Here is a 16,800-nt window from a genome sequence, read left to right on the forward strand (position 1 = left end):
TTCCTTCTATCAGAACTGCATAATCCCACATAGTTCTCCATCTGCCTCTGTCCGGCAAATTGATTACACTGGCCCTTTTCCCCCTTCTCAGGGCAAGAGGTTTACCCTTGCTGTAATTGACATTTATTCAGGATATGGAATTACAGAGGCAGTTAAGTGTACCACCACGGCAAACATCATCAAAGCTGTTACAGAGCATCTCCTTTCTTATGCCTTTCTCCAGCCCACCGCTTCGGATCAGGGCATCCATTTTACTATGAAACAGGCCTAAGATTGGGCTCATTGTCCTCTCATTCACTGGATTTCCCATCTCATCCTCATGCAAGTAGAACTGCTGAAAATTGGAATGGGCTTTTAAAACAGCAGCTTTCTTGGAAATGGCCAGAGAATTTGTTTTGCTTTACTATATATACAAGGGTTTTGTTTTCCTTTCTTTTTCAGCTGGGAGGTGGGGATGGAGAGGTAAGAGGGAGAGAAGGTAGATTGTCATTAATTGAAAAAAAAATGTTAAAAAAAAAAAGAAGAAGAAGAAAACAGCAGCTTTGGTATCATACCCTGATTTTCTGAGTCGGACGTCCCACCTCCCAGGAGCTAGGATGAATTGACACTACTCTAGGAAAGGGGAGGATCTCTCCACTCCAGCAGTTTCTGGGATCTGGCCTCCAGGCAGACTAACCCAATAAGGATGGACTACTTTTAGATTGTCCAGGTTAATGCTTTCCCCACCCCACCCCACCCTCAGCCCTTCATTATTCCATTCTCTACAGAGAATTCCTCAGGTCTTGAGGTTTTACTTCCTCAGAAGGTGCTATGCATCTTGGGAAAATGGTTCAGGTCTCTCTTAATTTGGATGTCTCCTTTCCCCAGAAGAGTTCAGACAACTTCTTCCTGGAAAGGGCTTGGGGGCAGCAAGGGATAGGATTGTTGTTAGGTGGCTTGTTTTCCAATGACATAGGGCTGGTGGCAATCTTGAGTCTTTGGATGAAGATGATGAGGGCGATCTTCATCTAGCCCTTGCAGAAGAAGAGGTCAGACTCTAAAGAGAGGCCTCTAAGGAGCAAAGCTTTGCCACCAAGGGGTGAATTGTGGTAGGAACAGCATTTATTTTATGTAGGTTGGGATGGTTTCCTTTTAAGGAGAAAAGAAGGCCATCCTCGGGATTTGGTTGGCTTGGAGGAATATGGATATAAAAACCCCAGCCTCTGGGGAGTTTGTGTTCTTGAGGTTTGGCAGACTTTCCATTACCCCGCATGATGTCTTTCTTCCCTTTTGTTGTTGCCCTGTTGAATGTGGAGGTAGAGTAGAACAGCTTCTGTTTTTAGTAATTATAGCCTTTTAATTCTTTATTATAAGTAAAATAATTTTTATTACACTTTATGGTCCATGAGTGTTTCTTTGTGCTACAGTCCTGAGCCTAAGTCACTGCACTGGCCCAAGGTAGGCGTGGACCATAATAACAGGTCTTCCCAACTTCATTCTCTCCCCTACCTTCCAATGCGTCCTGTACATTCTGCTAGAATAATTCTTCTTTCCCATAGATCTAGTCAATCAATTTTTCTCCTCAGAAATTTTCATTGACTTTTCGTTGACTTCTAAGTAAAATTACTTTTTTTTTTTTTTACTCAACCTGTGGTAGAGCCTTCCAAGCTTGAATTGGTTTGATCAACCGCAGTCGTACACGATGTATCTTGACTCCAACATAGAGATGTCTTTTTGGTCCTCTTCAAGAATGAAAGGACAACAACCAAACCATGCTGTACCAAGTAAAATTAAAATCTCTCCCTTACCTGGCCCCCTCTACCTTTTGTACCTTTTCTAACATTGCAACTTTTCATCAATACTAATAGGCAGCCAGCCTGAACACCTCTCTGACCCACCAAACATGCTATGTACTCTCTTTATGCCTTATCACCTACATCTACTTTTTCTCCCCTTCTTTATCCATTGAATTCCTATCCATCCTTTCATACCCAACTTAAATTATCTCTAGGAAACATTGTCTGGCTTCTCTAGTCTGTAATGACCTTCTCTCTCAGACCTCTCAGCACTTCCTTTTATAATTTTCTAATTCACTTATAAAATATTGTGTATTATAGCTACATATGTTAGAATTTTATCTCATCATCATGGTATAGTGGAAAACGTGAGAGGTTTGGAGACCTGGATTGGAATCCCTACTCTGCTTTATCCCTACCTTTTTAACCTTGGACTTAATCTCTTTGGGCCTCAGTTTCCTCATATGTAAAATGAAAAAGTTTTACTAGATAACCAGTAAGGTTCCTTTCTACTCTATATTTATGGTTCTATGATCCCAGGCTGTAAACTTAATGAGGACAGTGATCATGTCTTCTCTCAACTTTGGTCAGAACTGATCCATAGCAGACTGGTACATGGTGGGCATTTAACCAGAGAAATGATGTTTCTGCTTGTATTTATCTATCTGGCATTTCGCTGAGCAGTTGTGGGATAGAGTGACAATCAGGGTCATTCAACCACTCTTATTTGTACCCACCGTATTACTGATTCATTGCCTAGATGGGCTTCCTGCTATGAACATTCTTTCTCTGTCGTACATGGGATTATAGACTGAGATCAAGAAAGTACCTTCGAGGCCATCTAGTTTAACTTCTTCGTTTCACAGATGAGAAGACTGAGACCCCGAGAGGTTAAGTGCCTTGATGAGGGTCATATATCTAGTAAATGTCTGACAATTTAATCCATAATTCTCTTCCCTCCTTCCCCTGGCAACTCTGAGCCCCCAGCCAGAGAGATAGCACTCTGGCAAAACAATGAAGGTTTAAATCTCTTTCCTGGGACACTCCCATCAATCAGCCCCTTCTAACTGTATTCTCATTAAATGTGCACACATTAGCAATGCTTGTAAAGTAAACATTTTAAGTAAAGAAAGATAAACTTAAAAAACAGATGTTTCTTGTGTCCAGAAGAGACTCCAGGGTCCCATGAGGGAACCTGAGGGAAGAAAGGAATTAAATATTACCTGCCTTAGGGTATACAAACCAGGGAGTTTTCAGGAGGCATCAATCCTGACATACCTAGTGCCTAATTACTTACCCCCACCCAGCTTTGCTCCCTGGAGTCCTGGTGCCCGTTTCCTCCTGGTGACTGCCTCCATCCTCATTTCCACTCTCCCTCTAGCTTCCTACCTCTCCTCCCTATCTTGTTGTATCTAGCCTGGCTAACTGGCATTTTTTAGGGGCCACCAGGAGTGTGGCTAATCTTTACCCAGATAATGCCGACCTCCCCTTCCAATTCAATCAGGGAAACTTGTTCACACTTCATAAAGGGAAAACAGAATATAGGCATATATTAACATTTCATTATCTGCCCCCTAGCTTTCCATGATTACATCAACTGAGTGGAGGGCTGAGGCTTCAGAAAAATCAATTGATCAGGAAATATCCTGACCAGTTTCTCCCCATTGTGTCACATAACCCCCGTCTAGCGTATAAATCCTCTTAGAGGAGATCTTTATCCTTTTTTTCAACAGAGGACCCATGACCTCACAGGGCAGCCTCTTTTCCATCTTCAAACTGCTTTTATTTCTAGCAATGGGGGTGGGTTCACATTGTGCCATCCAAACTCTGTTAACTTGTTCAACTGGTGACCAATGGCAAACATGTGTGGTACATCTGGCCTGTTTAGAAATCCAGGCTATGGCTGTTAGACAGAGGAAAACTAACTGGCCCACATGGGGACTGCACCTATGACCTTGGCCTCATTAGCGCCACTCGTGTTCTAACCACTAGGCTAACCAGCCTCAGGGCTAGGACTAGCAGAAGAGAGAGTATTCTGCAGCAGTCCTCCAAACACTGCTTTTTCCCAATTAAGGTTGTTAGTAGAAATCACCTCAAAGAAGGGGGAAGGAAGCACCAAAAATCAAAGAAGACATGAAGATTTTCAGGTGGGGGGGGCGGTTGGAAGACTATCAGCCAACCAAATCCAGAGAGTCTCCTGTCCAAAGATAGAAACCTTAACATAGCCAGGACATATCATACATCAAACTGACAGGCTGAGGTCTCTGGGACAAGCAGTAGCGCAGGAGTCTAGGTCTGAAACTATGTCAGTGTGGGTGAAGTCCAGGGTGTGTGTGTGTGTGTGTGTGTGTGTGTGTGTGCAGACATGGGTACATGACAAGCTCTGAAAAGTGTGTGATAATAATAGCTGACATTTATATAGCCTTTTAAGGTTTGCTAAATGCCTTACATACATCCCTTCATTCCAGCCTCACAACAACCCCATGAGGTAGGAACTATGGCCATTATTATCCACATTTTACAAATGAGGAAAGTAAGGCTCAGAAAAGTTTAAGCGACCTGGCTATGTTAATTAGTAACTGCCAGAGATGAGATTCTAACCCATCTCACCTGACTCCAGGTCTAGCATTCATTTCACTATGCCTTTCTTCACATACTGCCTTTCTAATGAGGATGTGGGTTTAGGTGTGTATATTGGTATTCATGGGGGCAGCTAGGTGGTCCAACAGATAGAGCGTCAAGCCTGGGGTCAGGAAGCTCTGAGTTCAAATCCTACCTCAGATACTTACTAGCTGTGTGACCCTGGGGCAAGATGCTTGACCACTCTTTGCCTTTGAGGCAGCTGGATGCTGCGGGGGATAGAGCACTAGGCCTGGAGTCAGAAAGACCTGTGTTCAATTCTGGCCTCAGACACTAACTGTGTGACCCTGGGCAAGTCACTTAACCCCTATTTGCCTCGGTTCATCATCTGTAAAATGGGAGAAGGAAACAGCAAACCACTCTAGTATCTTTGCCAAGAAAACCCCACGGACGAGTCCAAGGGGTCGTAAAGAACGGGACACAACTCAACAAGTCAACAAAACTGGTATGCATACGTATGTATGTTATCTATACATATAGCTGTAGCGTATAGGTGCATATGCATGGATGTAGACATGTGTCTGTGTGTACATGTGTTTCCTCCCAGGCCTTAGAGCGGCCTCACGTGTGTCTTTGCCTCCTGAGTAGCAGTTGCTTCCAGGCCCCTTTTGTCCTCTTCACAAAGCCATGGCATGTTTGAAATTAGGGATGTGGTTGGGGGGTGCAGCTCAGTGGAGCCACTCCCCCTGGGGGGCAGAATAGAAATTCCCTAGAGAAAGGTTCACCGCACCAAAATGGCAAACAAAGCGTTATTGTTCTGAGCCAGTTGGACAGGGTGGGTGAAACTCCCTGTCTGGAGACACAGAGAAAGATTTCCTGGCTGAAGAGAGGGAAGAAGAAGGGGGAGGGTCGTGTCAGGGAATCAGGTGGAGCCTCCCAGCCTGGTAGAAGACATGTTAGGGCACTGAGGAGGGGATGTGGGAGCATGGAGCTGGGCCACCAGGCTAATTGTTAGAGTTGTGTGATCCTACAAGTTCCTTAGATAAGGCCAGGTTTGGGGTGGCAGGTGGGGAGGGGCACGAAGGAACTCCCAGCATCCTGAGCCCCTACCCTGGGCAGGCCAGAGCATACTTTATCCAGGCTCACCACTTGCCTAGTCAGAGGATTTGCTCCTTTCCTCATGTTCAGGCCGATGCTGCAGTGATGTCACTGGCACCACCCCACCAATATTTACTCCTTGTCTGAGACAGCTGCACAGGGCTGATGGCCCAGGAAAGTTGGCACTGGGCCTGGGGCAAGGAATGGAACGGGGCCACCTGTCTAATTGCCTCTTCCCAAACAACAGAGTGACCCATGCCCAGCGCCACCATGAGTCTGAATCCCAGACATAGCCATGCCTCTGGTTCCTGGAGCTGGACCATATCCTCCAGCCAGACCCCTAGGCTGAGTACCTTCTGGAGCCCAAAGCAGCAGAGAGGGGTCCTGGGGAAGTCATTTGGTTCAGGCTTTCTGGAGACTAGGACACTGTGGGTCTGGGGGCTTGCAATGAACTAGTTGCTAGAGTTTCATTCCTGGATGAAATTTTATGTGAATCTCTTTACCCTGGAAACATGTTCTAAAGATTGTGTTTCCCAGATAGGATAGACTACCCCAAGATCCCTGATGTCCCTGAAATCTCAGTGTACCAGGAAGGTCCTAAAACTCATCAGATCATGAGACACCGTGATGCGGTGAAAAGAACCTTGGAATGAAGAGTCATTAGAATTTTGGGTTTCAATCCTAAGTCTGTTACCATAACTTATCTTGTAACTTTTGTTAAATGAACTGGTTTCTCTGATTTCTTAGCTTCTGAGGTATCCTCCTCTGTAAAACTGGGAAAGGGGATGAGGTGAAAGCACAGGAATTTGTTGATCTCTAAGAGTCTTTCCAACACAAGCATTCCATCAGTCTATGATTCTATGACTAGTTTACTGTGTGACCTTGGGCAGGTTCTCATCAATCTCTCTGAGCATATATTTTCTCAGCTATAAAATAAGTAATAGTATATGCCCTGGAGCTAAAAGCTCAAACTTCCCTTTGATCTGGAGGATTGGGTCCCCAGAATGTGATTTCACCCCAAAGAGTCTAAGGGACATTGAGGGCTAGAGGGGTATGGTTTTCTAGGATGATGACTCATGAGCCCCAACCACTGTGATTTCTCCCAGCGATTATCAGTTGATATACATTAGCCAGCAAGATGTAATTAATTTTTAGAAATAAATAATTACTAAAGTGGTAAAGTAATAGGTGGTACAAAACAACCCAGCCTACCCCAAATCAAGGGCACACTTTCCTAAAAGTACATAGAGTCCAGGGGCAGGTGGACTCAAGCTTAGCACACATACAGCAAAGGAGGGGAGTAACTCACGGAGTCTGAAGATCTTTTTGCCTTTCTTTCTCCTTCATGGCACCCTCATGAAGTTCCCTTTAGGTCTGACATAACTTCCTGCTAGCCTCTCTCATAGGGTCCTGATGCTTCTTTCATTAAATTATCTACAGTTATCCCTTCCACATCTCAGGGCTTAGGGACATCACGCACCCACAATCTGGAAAAATCCCACGTAAAAAAATGTTTGGCCCCTCCCTGCGTACCAGAGAAGTCTGAATTATTATGGTGTTAAAAGATAAAATATGTTGATAGTATGCAGTACTATGCATATGTTGATGCATTTCTGAGTTTCTAAACTCTTTTCTGTGTCATCTGCAGCTTCTTCAAAACTTCCCCAAAATTCCCATTTAATTTCTTATGTCCACCCACGATATAGTGAAACCGTGATGAGGAAAGTCACAATGTGGAAAGGATAACTGTAGTTGGGTAATGGCGTTGAGAGGCTGATAGTATTCTTAACCGTCAATTCCCTGACAAATCTATTGGTACCTCAGTTTCCCCACTGTCCTTGGGTAGTTAGAGAAAAAATAAAAGACTAATTTATTCTATGTTTCCAGGGAATATTGGGAGGCCATATTGAATTACAGTTCTCATGACAGAAAGGGTTCTCACCGAATTAGTTCCACTCACCTGTCTCATCTCCCTTTAATGAGATGGATGGTCAGGTTCAGTGAGTGGCTGGGGTTAGGGTTAAGTGTTGTGACCAAGGGTTCCAAGTCAGTCTTATATTAGGGAATAGGTAGAATATAACTGATGCACTTAAAGGTAAACCCATGAACTTGGTCTCATTAACCAACTGAACTAACCAACCCAAACTAGGTTTGTAATTCTCCTGGAGATAGATTCTCACACTCTACCCAAGCTTTACTTTGTGTCAGTGAGAAACTAACTCCTCCTCATATCTTGGATCCTGGGACTGTATCTCTGAGACACTGCCTGGGGTGTCTGGGACACAGGGAAAGGTGACAGGGAAGAAAGAGTCCAGGCAGAAGCGTTGGCAAGGCTTGCTGCAGAAGAAATCCATCCACATCTGACCAAATCACCCAGCTTTGCTCTGTCCCAGGACACTGAACCTCTCAAACCCTCCCATCTCCAGGAATATTTCACTAACAAAGAACACAGGCCAGTCCTGGGAGGAAAGAGGGGATGGTTGACGTGAGGGACGTCCCTCGTTAATGGAGACTGACAAGTGAGAGGCATGGAAAGGATCTGCTCTGGGGTCGGAAGCTTTGGTCACCATTTATTAGCTCTCTGCCCTCCTCCCGACACCCTTGCCCTGCGGTACTGTGGTACTTTCCCCTCCCCTAATCTGGATGAATGGGATCAGGACTGTGCATCATGGAGGGAAGGAAAGGTGGCAAGATAGACAGGGGCCCTGGAACTGCGCTGAGCTGCAGGAGAAGCAGCCAGCCCAGGTCCAGAGCTGATGATTGTTTCCTCAGGCAAAGCTACCTCATTCAACTGAGAGAAAAAAAACGGCAATCACATCCATTTTCCTCTCTCTTTCGCCTCATTCTCTCTTTAATCTGTCTCTTCTTTCTTCTTCCTCCTTCACTGGCCTTCTTTTTCATTCTTTCCATTTTCCCCGCATTTCTCTCATCCTCCAGATCCTTCTTTCTCCCTCAATCATTTCTTTTTTCTCTTTCATTCATTCTCTTTACCTTCCCCACCCAAGTCATTTCCTTTCTCTTTTCTCTTTTATTTATTTTCTCTTTTGCTTTAATTATTTCTTTCACTTAATTATTAATCCTAAACTTAGTATTTAACAAAAATACATATTCCTACAAACATGATGAATAAAAATGATTGTACATAAAGCCATAATATCCGAATTATAATTTGTGTGTATTTATCAAAATAGAGGCATTTTTTTGGTCTGATCTCTTTTTCTTCTGTGTATTTTTTAAAAAAGATTTTGCTGTTGCTGTTGCATAGCTGTGGGTCCTGATTAATGCGGACAATAAATTCCCCTGAAATGGTCGAACTGTTTGAATTTGCACTGCTTATTTCCGTTGGGCTGGAACCAATCACCATATTTTATGCATATGCATATGTACCATAATCATAACTTCAAATATTTCAAATCTGAATACATTCAACCACATCAGGGGATTCATCGTTCGCACTAATTAGAACTTCTCTGTCTAATGTTCAGATTCTGTTTGTTTTCTTCATTTTGCATTACTTTCCTGTGTCTTCCCTGATATCTTTATATTCCTCATATCCCTTTTGGTATAATAATACCGTTAGGTTTGTATACCACTATTTGTTCAGCCATTTCCCAATCGCTAGACACAGGGCTGTTTCAAGTTTTTTGCCATTACAGCTAAAACCATTCTGTATGTTTTTGCACAGATAGGGTTTTTTATTCCTTTTATTTACATTCTTAAGTATAGCCTTAATAGAGGGATCTCTGAGTCCACTTCAATTCAATAGACATTTATTAAGTACCTACTATATGCTAGACACTGGAGATACAAAACCAAAAGGAAAATATCCCCTGCATTCAAGGATGTTATGTTCTACTAGAGGTATGCAATATGTACATAAATATGTAGTCTATCCAAAGTAATTTTGATAGGGCGAAAGTATTAGTAACCAAAAAAGTTCTTGTGTAAGAGTAGAGGAACTGACCTCTACTCTGAAGGAGGATGCACTTGGGAGGAAAAAGTGCCCTCTGGACTTGGAGAACCACTTGGATAAAAGCACCACGGGGAGAGATGCAGTGTTGGATACAGAGAATAACTAGACGGCCATTTTAACTGTGATGGAGAATGTGTGAAGGGGCGTCATATGAAAGAAGATGAACCATAGCTGGATTGTGAAAGGCTTTCAATGTTCCTGGGGAATTACCGTATTGTCCTAGAGGCAACAGGACACCATTGAAAACTTTTGAATGAGATCATATGGTTGGTAGCTATGTAGGAACAGCTTGTAGACACAAGAGATTAAGAGGCAAAGAAACCAATAAGGAGGCTCTGACAGTAGTACAGGTGAGATGTAGTAGAATGGGGATGGATGCAAGAGCTGTTGCAGTGGCAGGATTAATAAGATTGGAGTTAAGGAAAGGGAAGAGTCAAGGGTAGCTACAAAGTTGTGAACCTGGGGGACAAAAGGTAGTGGTGTTATCAATAAAAAATAGAGAAATTTAAAGAAACAAAGCACTTGGGGAGAAAATATAATGAATTTAAAGGGCATGATCAGTTTTGTAACTTATTACATAACACCTTACTGCTCCCCAAATTCACAGCTCAACATTGTCTACCATCGTGCCTGCTTCTCTACAGAGCCACCAGCATTGAATTGTATCATTTAAAAATATAGCAGCCAATTAAATGGTTGTGAGAGGGGATCCTCAGAGTTGTTTTAATTTACATTTCTCTGGTTATTGGAGAATTTGATCATTTTTCAGGTAGGTATAGATAATTCTTAAAGGAATTTCTTGTTTATGACCTTTAACTACATATCCATCAGGTGATGAATCTCTCTTGGTTTCTCTCTCTCTCTCCTTTCTTCCCTTTCTCACTCTTCCTTTCTCATTACCTCTATTTTTGTCTCTGTTCATTCACTCTGTTTTCCCCCCTCTTCTTCCTTCTCTGTCTCTTCTTTCTTTCTCTATTCCATCCCCTGCCTCTGCCCTGACAGAAGACTCAATATTGTGCAAATGCAACCCCCAGATCCCACAGCTCCTCCCTAGCTCTCAGTTTCGGGAAGGATTTAAGCATCTTTCAAGACCGTTTAGATTCCAGTGCTGAGAAAGGAAGGTGATCGTCCCTGGAGAGTTCCAGAAATAGTAAGCTGGGGCCAAGTTTTTTATATCAGCCTGGAAATTAACAAATGCAGCCACCCCAAAGATGAAAGTACACTCACCATCTCAGGTCTGTCCCTGCCTCTGCAAATGGCCAGGCTAAAAGGTCCCAGATGGCTTCTAATGACACCTCCCACCATGCTAAAACAGTAGTAATGGTTTCAGGAAGAAAAGCATTGGGCCTAAAAGCATTCCCTTCGCCCAGCCACAGCTGTGCCAACATTTCTCAGTGCTTATTCCCGTAACCTCTGGCCACATGTGGACTGAGGACATGTGTCTCACACGAGATCCATGCCCAGTAGGGTGGTTGGTCACCACCCCCTCCTCCAAATTCTTTGCTTTTGGCTAAGTATTTAAAGCAACAACAAACAGCTATTCCCATTAGAGGTGGCTAGAGCCAGCCATAGAAGGGAGCTAGGGAGTACATGTGACTGATCTCTTGGAAAGCATGGCCTGGGCCCAGGTGGTCGTCTCTGTTCTTTGAGTTGTCTCCAGTGGTGTTGTCTTGGTTTAGACCTAACGCTGGCTACCTGTCAGACGAGAGCTTGGTGGTGAGAGCCTGGCCACTGGAGGTAGTGGGAGGCCAATCTCCTGCCATCAACTGTGGATGAATCTCAAACTGGAGGAGATTCAGCTCTAGGGGGGCAGTTTGGGATAGTGTAAAGATCTCTGGACCTGAAGTCAGGAAAGACGTGGGTTTGAATCTCTGCCTCTGGCATTTACTAACAGTGTGGCTACAAGACAAGAAAGACCCCAGGAAAGTCACTGTGCCTCAGCTCTCTCATCTTTAAAGTGAGATAATATATGTGAAGTACCTTGTAAACCCTAAATTGCTACATAAACGTAGAGAGGTTGCTCTTTGACCCCCACATACACACACTCCCTCTCCCTCCATAATATAATCACAAAGTATGTAACTATTTAAAATCTTAACCATACAGGTTGATACCTTTATGAGGTGCCCCCAACATCCTCTGAGTGAGTCTAGAAAATACCTCCAGGGGTGGGGAAACCTGTGTCCTCAAGGCCACACGTGGCCCCCTAGGTCCTCAAGAATGGCCCTTTGACTGAATCCAAACTTCACAGAACAAATCCTTTTATTAAGGGACTGTCTAGGACAGTCCTAGACTGACTGAGCAAACAAATTAGTTATGTTCCTGAGGGGTTTAAATAGCTAAGCCCTAGGGACAGAGTTTCAGTTTGGTAAAGTCCAACTTAGGAGCTTTGATATGGATACTCCTGGGCAAAGGTGGGATTTTCCTTTCCTTTCCTTTCCCCATCAGTCAAATGGTCTAGCAGCAAAACCAAAGAAACCCCATCTAGCTGACCTCCAGAGTTGCCCATGGAGACAATGAAGGAGGAGAAAGAGGAAGAGGAGGAAGAGGAGAAAGAGGAGGAGGAGAAGGAGGAGGAGGAGGAGACCTGCAAAGAATGAGGAGGAAAATTCTTCTCCTCCACCTTGCTCCACCAGCCACATAGATTGGAAGGGAAGCTATTCAATCAGAAAACACAACCTCTGGGGAGCTGAGACACACAAGAATACAAAAGAGACAATCACTCAAGGGAGGAAGCAGCTGCAAGGAGCATGGGCCTTGGCAGCAGAGAAGAGAGTCAGGCTATGTGGACTGGGAACCTAGCTGAACAACCTGCCCAGCAGAGACATGAGAACTCTACAAAAAGAGAAGGGATTTCCAGGTTCGGTTGTAACAGGAGTTGGGAGTTACCTTTAACACGTATGTGCCCTGCATTAATGACTCACTTCCATTGTACTCTAAGACTGAGCCCACTCTTCCCTCAAGCAGTGTGTGTGTGTATGTGTGTGTGTGTGTGTGTGTGTGTGTGTGCCCCCAGGTTTATGGTGGGGGGGGGAGAGAACTGTGTCTCCTAGCTAACTGTTCATGGGAAGTACACCAGTGAGGTACTTGTGAGCTATAGGGTTAGAAATCTGTACCTGTCTTGAACCTGAAATAGCAGTCACTCTCTGGGATCCAACACTTAGGTGTGAGTGCAAGTTGGGGAAGGGTGTTACATAAACATTAATATTAGAGATGCCTGAAGTTCAGGTCCAAAGAGTAGGTTCTTCCTTTCCATTTTGAATAGTCCAATGCTAGTAAAAATCTAGGAAGAACAAACAGAGCCCAATAAAGTGTGGATGGTATCATCATTATGAACAATTCAAGTTACAATCCTACTGATTGAGAAATCAAAAAAATCGGCAGACTTATCTTTAGACAAATAATACTATTTTGTCTATACTTAAATGTATTTTTATAGACCCCGCACATACATTATTTTATCTCAACCATCTCATCTTCTATGAGCAAGACAGGAGACAGAAATGTAGAAAATGGTGACATCAAGGCCTGGAGTAATATTGAATTGCCCAGACTCACACAGTTTCATGCAGGACTGAGACCAGAACAGGAGTTTCTAGCCTAGGCACCTGGGGGGGGGCATAGTAGATAGAGCACTGGGCCTAGAGTCAGAAGAACTTGAGTTCAAATCCTGCCTTGGATATTTATACTAGCTGTCTGATGCCAGAGAAGTCCTGCCTCAGTTTCTTCAACTATAAACAATAATTAATAATAGCACCTATTTCTCAAGGCCATTGTGAGGAGAAAATAAGATGGTATTTGTAAAAGCACTTAGCACAGTGCCTGGCACACAATAGGTGCTTGATAAGTGCTTTTTCTCTCCCTCCACCTTTCCTGACTCTCAGCCCAGAGTTCTTTGTAATGACACCACCTTGTAAAGGGCAAAATCAGCTAAGCCTCGTTGCTAGGAATTTAAGTGTTCATTGTGATCAATTAAATGCTTGGTTACAGAGGCGAGTCTGGAAGGGTAAGAGGGAGCAACACCTGGCTTAATGGAGAGAGCGGAAGCCTGAGATTCAGGCACAACTCTGCCGCCACTAGTCATGTGACCTCGAGTGGGTTATTTCCCATCTCTAGGCCTCAGGTTCTTCATCTGTGAAATGAGGGGCTGGACTGGATTAATCTCCTAGGTCATTTCCACTGGTAACAATCTGTGATTTTAAGATGGTAGCAGGCCCTGCTAGCTTGTGGAGCATGAGAAATGGAAAACCAGAGAGAAAAAATAACTTGCCCAAGGTTTTTGTTATCGCTGCTCAGTCGTGTCTGGCTCGTCGTGACCGCATTTGGGGTTTTCTTGGCAGAGATACTGGAGCGGTTTGCCATTTCCTTCTCTAGCTCATTTGACAGAAGAGGAAACTGAGGCAAACAGTGTTAAGTGACTTGTCCAGGGTCACACAGCTAGTAGGTGTCTGAAGCTGGATTTGAACTCTAGGCCTGGCCCTCTGTCTACTGCACAACCTAGCTGCCCAAGGTTATTCTCAAATTAATAGCAATGCTAGGACTACAACCTGGGCTTCCTAAATCCCTGTCTATGACACTAGCACGACTCTCTGCTGTGCATGTCTGAATAAGAGTCTGAGAATGGCCTCCTTAGAAGGGCAGTGATCGCATGTTAGGTGATGACTTTCTCTCTGACTGTCCAACTCTAATATACCAGGCTTAGCCGCTGGTCACTAACCTGAGAAAATCATAATAATTTAGGTTAGATTAATAGGCAAGACAGCTGACCTCTTTCAACTTAGCCACTGAATTCACCTTTGGACTGTCCCCTGTATGCCCTCTCACTCTTTCTGGCCTCAGAGCTGTCCCCTTCTCCATCCCTCATCACCCATCCCCCTCCTTCCCACATCTGGAAACTCTGCCTCTCATCACCTCCTGTTGATACAGTCTCCTTTTAGGCCCCAGTCGACAGCACATCTTTTTTCCCTAAACTCTCTCCCCTCTGCCCCTGTTTAGTTATTTAACTCCAGAAAGGTTGTGGAGATAGATTTTCCATGAAAGAGGCTTTTCAAGTAGGACTAATGCAAACAAAGGGGCAGATACCTCCCAATGCCTTTGCTCCCCAGGAGAATTCACTTCTGACCCTTTAAAGTTGGGGATCTGTCCTCCCTAGAATTCTCCTGGAATTCATCCCTGGTCATTCCTTCTGTGGGGACTAGTTAATAATATTCCAAGGGCTCCAAGCCACAAAGAGAATGGGAGATTGCCAAAGGGGGCAGGATAAAGAGGGGAAAAGCAGGGTCTTATGATCATAGAATCATTTCACCTTATCACTACCCTCTGCCTCTCTGATTGGAGGGCGGGGCCATGAATTCCAAATCTCCATTTAAGGAGAGGACTCCTAAGACATCTCATTTTTCACCTGGCTGCAGTACATTGGGACTTCTCTGTTGTTGGTTGATTGGTTGTCTTTGAGTTGTTTTAGTTGTGTCTGACTTCATGACCCCATTTGGGATTTTCTTGGCAAAGATACTGGAGTGGTTTACCATTTCCTTCTCCAGCTCATTTTACAGATGAGAAAACTGAGGCAAACAGGCTAAAGCGACTTGCCCAGCATCACCTCCTGTACATATCTGAGGCCAAATTTGAACTCAGATCTTCCTGACTCCAGACCCAGCACTCTATCCACTGCACCACCTAGCTGCCCCAGAAGTCAGCTGACACTTCTTCACCATCACCCCAGTCAGGTTCTTTTCTTGGACCTCCTTCTTTTGGGCTTCCTTTTGTGTTTGGTCTTCCCCCATTAGACTGTAAGCTCCTTTAGGGCAAGGACTGTCTTTTTTCATATTTGTATCCCCAACATTTAGCATAGTGCCTGGTACATAGTAGGCACTTAATAAATGTTTATTGACTATTAACTAGAATTTAGAACAGGAAGTCACCTTAGAGATATAGCACAACTTTCTAATTTTACAGACCAGGAAACTGAGACCCATGAGGGTTAAGTAATTTGGCCAAGATTCAAATCACAGGTCTAGGATTTCAACTCAGGTCTTCGGACTCCCTGTCCCTATCTTTCTTCCCACTTCATCCTGATAGAACTAGCTGAGAATTAAAGCAGAATTCCTGGTTTAGGTTCAAAAAAAAAGCTGAGGCCAAGATGCCAAGAATGTCCCTAGTACCGGGGAGGAAGGTAAAAGAAAGTTGTATTTTTCTAGGGCGGAGACAGGAAGCAGTAGGTGCCTGAGCTCCTGGAGACTCTACCCAGTGGCCTTGGCCTCATGAGGATGGACTCAGCTGGATCTGGAGATACCCTTCTCCCATCCTGCTACACGCCATCTTTTCTAATCTCAGCACATTCTGCGAATCATAGAATGCCCATTTGTCTTAGAAGATGCTGCTCCACCGGGCTTCATTCTATAAGTCATTACCCCTGGCTTGTCCTTTCCCTCTCCATGTTTGGAATGCACTCCATCCTAACCTCAACCTCCTTTCCTGTTGTTTTTTTGGTTTTTTGGTGGGGGGAAGGCAGGGTAATTGAGGTTAAGTGACTTGCCCAAGGTCACACAGCTGGTAAGTGTGTCAAGGGTCTGAGGCCGTATTTGAACTAAGGTCCACCTGACTCCAGGGCCGGTGCTCTACTCACTGCCTCATAACCTCAACCACTTAGTCCCTAGTTTTTTTAAGCTTGGCCCAAATGCCAGCCACTTCCTTCCTACAGGCGCTTTGTGAGCCCCTAATAGCTAGTATCAGGTAGGTGGATAGAGCGCCGAACCTGGAATCAGAAAGGCATTCGAATCCACCTTCAGCCATTTCCTAGCTGGGTAACCCTCAGATGAGTCGCTTAACTTCTGTCTCAATTACCCCATCTGTAAAATGGGGTGATAATATCATCTAACTCCCAGCTGTTATGAGGACAGTGCGATCTAATATTTACAAAGCCTATATAAATATTTGCTATCATTAGTAGTACCCCCAAACTACCTGATATTTCTTTTAAATATACTTTTATCTGTATTCAGTTATCCCTTCCCCATCAAGGGCATTATGGGAGCAGCACCCTGCCACAATCTGGAAAATCTGTGTAAAAATTTTTGGCCCTCTCTCTGTACCAGAGAAGAAGTCTGAATTATCATGTATTAAAAGATAAAATATGTTAATATTATACGATACTATACATATATTTATTCATTTCTGAGTTTCTAAACTTTTTTCTGTGTCTGCTGGCCTTCTCGTGTCACCTGTGGCTTCCACAAAACTCAAAAAAAATTCCTATTTAATTTCTTATGCCAACCTGCGATACATCTTGAAACCTCCATGGGGAAAGTCTCAATGTGGAAGGGAGTCTTCCCCTGCAGAACTTGAGATCCTTAAGGGCAGAAACTGTTTCATTTT

The sequence above is a fragment of the Trichosurus vulpecula genome, chromosome 1, assembly GCF_011100635.1.
Source record: "Trichosurus vulpecula isolate mTriVul1 chromosome 1, mTriVul1.pri, whole genome shotgun sequence".
Classification (NCBI taxonomy): Eukaryota; Metazoa; Chordata; class Mammalia; order Diprotodontia; family Phalangeridae; genus Trichosurus; species Trichosurus vulpecula.